Here is a 6,000-nt window from a genome sequence, read left to right on the forward strand (position 1 = left end):
ATCTTTATATAAAGGAATGAACTACCACATTTATTTTCATGGCATCACCAACTTAGATGCCAACAGGCTACAGTATTCTGGAACCATCTCTGTATCAGTCAAATCAGATGGCCATAATACCATAGGCAAATACCATCAAAAACACCATAGGCTGTATGGTTGAAACATTAGTTTATTTCTCACAGCTCTGGAGGCTGGAAGTCCAGGATCAAAGTGTTGGCCAACTCAGTGCCGGGACAGGGACCTCTTCCTGGCTTGCAGACAGCCACCTTTCTTCTTGTTTCCTCACACTAGGGCAGTGGGAGCTCTCTACTTTCTCTTTTTTCTTTTTTTGAGACAGAGTCTCGCTCTGTCACCAGGCTGGAGTGTAGTGGCACAATCTCAGCTCACTGCAACCTCTGACTCTCTGGTTCAAGCAACTCTCCTGCCTCAGCCTCCCGAGTAGCTGGGATTACAGGCACGTACCACCGCAGCCAACTAATTTTGGTATTTTTAGTAGAAACAGGGTTTCACGATGGTCTCAATCTCCTGAGTTTGTGATCTGCCCATCACGACCTCCCAAAGTGCTGGGATTACAGGTGTGAGCCACCACACCCGGCCTGGTTTCTCTTCTTCTAAGGGCACTAATCCTGTCAGACCAGGGCCCACGCTCATGACCTCATCTAACCCTAATCACTTCCCAAAGGTCCTACCCCCTAATACCATCACACTGGCAGTTAGGGCTCCAGTACAAGAATCTGGGGGAGACATAAACATTCAGTGTATAGCAATGTCTTTTCAATCCTGTTGAAAAAAACAACCAAATGAGTAGGCAAAGAAGTACCTTATATGTAAACAAGTCAGGACTTTTCATATTTCTGCTAACACATTAAGGTCAATTTAAAATGTCTGATAACAAGAGTCAGCAGCAGAGATAAATGCAAGTTAGTTACTCTGCATTTTAGACCCACATTGAGCTGCCTTTCAATGACATTGTGGCACAAAGAACACTGCTTTCTATTCCTGATTTTGCCACCAAAAAAGCTGGAACATTTCCCTGTATTTCCGTTTATCTTGAAAATCACTGGGCTGACCTAGCAGACCTCTAAGGTCCCTCCCATTCACAAATTCCACAAATAACTTCCTACCAACAGATGCTATACAAATAAATTACACTGATGAAGGGGAAAGCTAACACTAGCAAACAATGAGATGCACACAAGACAAGACATATAGAGAAGTGGATCAACCAGAAACTGGTGGACGATGAGCCAGCGGTGGATAAAAACACATTCCCTAATGACAGACAGAGAGGCAATGGCGCCGAGGTAGTATTGTTGAAGATTTCCTATTTTAAATCTTCAAGATAAATGCCCAATTGTTTATATTCATTCTGATTAAATGTGAACGTGAAAACTGCCTCCAGGGGACACAGACATCTCAAATGTTCCCAATGTATCCAATTTGTCATTTGATATGTTTACTGACAAGAAGAATGCGGGACTGAATATACAAACGGACCATGCCTGATCATATGTATAAAGACAGAACTCAGACCACAACCTGTAGCTGCCCACCCAGGAAACCAATCCCCTATCTACAGTCAACAGCCAGGAGGCCAGCCAGGCTAGCACATCAGACAGGAAGTCAGACTGCTCTCTCTCCACAACCCAGAAACTAAACCACGACTCTGTCCCACGTGGCCAGGACTTGACTCAAAACTGACAGCCACCCTAATTTTGGCCCCTGTTTCCAGTTAGGATCATTTAGAGAAAGCCAAATATGCCCCTAACCAATCACATAGGACACCCCACTTCTGCACAGTCGCCTCCAGCCCCCACAACAGCCCCACTGAGAGCTGTTCTTTTCCATCCTGAAGTTTTCCCACTCCTCATCCGCCACTCACCTGCATGTCAGTCTCTGCCACACGCAAGTGATGGTACCGACTCCCTTGCCACAGCAGCTCTGAGAAAGTCGCCTCTACCTGTCTCATGTGGGCGGCCTTCCTTTATTTCCCCCAAAGAATAAGTCTTCAATGAGGGGCTTCTCTCTATATGGCCAAGCTATACAATTCAGAAGCCCAGCATGGCCGATTCCAAGCCTGGAAAGACCATACACCCCTCAGGTCCTCTTTCCACAAAACACAGTTTCCTGGAGTTCTTAGTCACTCCGAACAACCAGGGAAGGAACCACGTGTTATGGAAAGATCAAGGGCCTTGAGTCAAACTTCTGAGTTCATCAAGTACTTCATCTTTCCACTTAAGAAATTACATGGCCTTGGCCAGGCCTGGTGGCTCACACCTGTAATCCCAACACTTGAGGAGGCCGAGTTGGATGGATCACCCAAGGATGGGAGTCAAGGCCAGCCTAACCAACATGGAGAAACCCCGTCCCTACTAAAAATACAAAATCAGGCAGGGCGCGGTGGCTCAAGCCTGTAATCCCAGCACTTTGGGAGGCCGAGACGGGTGGATCACGAGGTCAGGAGATCGAGACCATCCTGGCGAACACGGTGAAACCCCGTCTCTACTAAAAAATACAAAAAACTAGCCGGGCGAGGTGGCGGACGCCTGTAATCCCAGCTACTCGAGAGGCTGAGGCAGAAGAATGGTGTGAACCCGGGAGGCAGAGCTTGCAGTGAGCTGAGATCTGGCCACTGCACTCCAGCCTGGGCCACAGAGCGAGACTCTGTCTCAAAAAAAAAAAAAAAAAAGAAAGAAAGAAAATCAGCCTGGTGTGGTGGCACATGTGTGTCATCCCAGCTACTCAGTAGGCTGAGGCAGGAGAATCACTTGAACCCGGGAAGCAGAGGTTGTGGCGAGCCGAGATCGCGCCATTGCACTCCAGCCTGGGCAACAAGAGCAAAACTCTGTCTCAAAACAAAACAAAACAAAACAAAACAAAACAAAACAAATGACGTGACCTTGAACAATTTTCTTAACTTCTCTAAGCCTCTATCTTCATGTTCAATAAAATAGTTTTCCCTCCAAGATTGCATTAAACGGAATCCCACATGTAAACCAGCTGACAAATATCAGGGGCCCAACAGCTGTGCGCTCCTACTGCCGCCCCACTTTACCCCAAGGGAGAAGCGCAAGATGTCCAGAAAAAGCCTGTTGATCCCTACACCTCAGCATCCTGTGTTTACACAAGGCGCAGTGGCATCCAGACTTACCGGGGTCACCCAAATGCAAGACATGTTTTGATTTTTCAACTTAGGTACACATGGCTTCTAACGTTCACCATATATGATACATTATTTAGAAGAGATTTTCCTACACTACCCCGTGGTTCTATTTTAGCAGACTTAGATGTGCCATAATAGCTCACTCTCTTAAGCCCTCTTCAGTATCAAAAACAAAACTTTAATCTGTAACACAGTTATCAGCAGTGAAAGTGGAAAAGGCACCTAGGAGTCAAAATGACCCTCTGCCCCGCCCCGCCCCACCCTACAAAAAGCTGTTCAGGAGTATTTGGGCTGCTTATGAGAATGCTGTCTGTATTCCCAGGGACAGACAAACGCCTACCCTGGTTAGAAGCTGCGCTCCTCAGCCTCCGGGGTAGAAAGCTCCCCATACCCTCTACCCAAGGAGAAGAGAAGCAAATGGGGTGGCCAGGCTCCAGGACGTGGACTGTTTAGTGTGGTTTCTGCAGTGCAGGTCACCGCCATGAGTGAAGCTCTTCCTTCCTTCTTTTCCACCCAAGTGGCCAAGTTCCTACAGCTGCTGTTCGGCCTCTACCCTATGAGTCAGCCTAGCCATTCCTCTTCCCCATTCTTCTTCTTTTTTTTTTTTTTTTTTTTGAGATGGAGTCTCACTCTGTCACCCAAGCTGGAGTGCAGTGGCGTAATAGTAGCTCACTGCCACCTCTACCAACCGGGTTCAAGCAATTCTCCTGCCTCAGCCTCCCAAGTACCTGGGATTACAGGCACCTGCCACCAGGCCCAGCTAATTTTTATATTTTTAGTAGAGACGGACTTTCAACTTGTTGGCCAGGCTGCTCTCGAAATCCCAACCTCAGGTGATCCACCTGCTTTGGCCTCCCAAAGTGCTGGCATTACAGGCATGAGTCACTGCGTCTGGCGGAGTTAGCTCAGCCATCCTGACATTTTGTTCTGGCAAAATTACTCTCTTCTACATCTACCTTCCAAGTACCTAAATCAGAGATGTGGCCCTTCGGGCAGGCTTGAAGAATCCCTGTTTTTGGACCTCAAGAGGTCCTACTAGGGTCTGGGACAATTCCAAGACTTGTGTTCTTAAAGAGGAAAGAAACCTCACATACACAGCTCTCGCAGAGCTCAGGCGAGCCCATATCAGAGGCAAGGCTTGGGAGGCGGCCCTAAGGTTTGGGTGTGCCGTCTATGATAACAGCTAAGAGATCTGAAGCCAGCTGTCTGGGTTCAAACCTCAATTCCAACAGCACTGGCTGTGTGATGTTAGACGACGTCCCCAGCCTCTCTGTGGTTCAGTTTCCTCACTGTAAAAGGGCCACAATAATAGAGCTGCCCTAAAAATAAAGTGAATTGGTGCATATAAGGTATTCAGAACAATTCTTGGCACATGGGGGAGTTCAATAAACACGTATAGAACAGAGTAATTTAGCAATTACTAAATATACTCATGCAGGCCAGGCGTGGTGGCTCACGCCCGTAATTCCAAAACTTTGGGAGGCTGAGGCGACAGGCTCACTTGAGCCCAGGAGTTTGAGACTAGCATGGGCAACAGAGCAATATTCCATCTCTAAAACTGTGTGTAACATACATATATATACACACTCAAATGTTCACAGTGTATTTATAGTATACAAAATAGCTGGAATACAGACTTAACTATTCACTGTGGTTACTTCTAGAGAAGGGGAAATGCAAATTTCAGCTTTTTAGCTCACACATATATTCTTTTTTTTTTGAGACAGAGTCTGGCTCTGCCGCCCAGGCTGGAGTGCAGTGCCGGATCTCAGCTCACTGCAAGCTCCGCCTCCCGGGTTCACGCCATTCTCCTGCCTCAGCCTCCCGAGTAGTTGGGACTACAGGGGCCCGCCACCGCGCCCGGCTAGTTTTTTGTATTTTTTAGCAGAGACGGGGTTTCACCGTGTTCGCCAGGATGGTCTCGATCTCCTGACCTCGTGATCCGCCCGTCTCGGCCTCCCAAAGTGCTGGGATTACAGGCTTGAGCCACCGCGCCCGGCCCACACATATATTCTTGTATCATCTGAAATATTTAAGCAAATTGTGTGTATAAATGTGCCCCGAAACACATAGCAGAATAATGTAGTTTTGACTCAAAAATCTTCAAATCGTGATGGAATTGTCCTGTGAAAATAAAGTTATAGAGATGAAAAGTCTCCCTCCAGCCTAAATGCTCTTTCATATGACCTATATTACACAAACCAATGCAGACACCCCAATCCTTTCCCCACTGTCCGAAGAATTTTTCAGTGAACTGCATTCCCCTTTACAAACTAGATGATAGTTAGAGTTACCAGGCAAGAACGTGGATCCAGTTCTGCTTTTTCAAAGCCCAATGTTCCTCACATAATAGCAATGCATTCTTCAACCGGTCAACTGCCCCCAACACCTGAGCTCTCTGTTGTACACAACTCAACGAGGCCTGGGAGAAAGCAGGTACAAATTTCACTTACTCAGTAACAACACATCCCACCTGATTCCTCTGCTGGGCTAGTTCTCCAGTCATCTTTTTCTAAGCTTTCACTCGGCTCTACCACACGTACCTAGGCTGGGTAAAACGCTTTGCCAAGTTTTTTTTTTTTTTCGAGAGGGAGTTTCACTCGGTCGCCCACGCTGGAGTGCAGTGACGCCATCTCGGCTCGGAAGCCAGCGCCCGGGTCCATGCAGTCCCCTCCGCGGCAGACGCGGGGAGCCGGGGAGCAGTGGGGACCGGCCCCCACCCGCAGGGCGACCGGGACCCCCGCGCGGGCCCAAGCGGTATCGCAGCAGGCGCGAAGCCCCCGGTGCCACCCGAGGCCGAGACAAAGCCCAGGTGCAAGGACCTCGGATCCCGA

General features: G+C 48.0%; 1 pseudogene; it reads right to left on the minus strand.

The window, feature by feature from the left end:
• Nucleotides 1-5,670, minus strand: part of LOC139361278 (SH3 domain and tetratricopeptide repeat-containing protein 1-like) — a 31,321-nt pseudogene extending 25,651 nt beyond the window's left edge.
• Between the last annotated feature and the right edge of the window lie 330 nt (nt 5,671-6,000).

The sequence above is a fragment of the Macaca nemestrina genome, unplaced genomic scaffold (assembly GCF_043159975.1).
Source record: "Macaca nemestrina isolate mMacNem1 unplaced genomic scaffold, mMacNem.hap1 Scaffold_129, whole genome shotgun sequence".
NCBI classification, from domain to species: domain Eukaryota; kingdom Metazoa; phylum Chordata; class Mammalia; order Primates; family Cercopithecidae; genus Macaca; species Macaca nemestrina.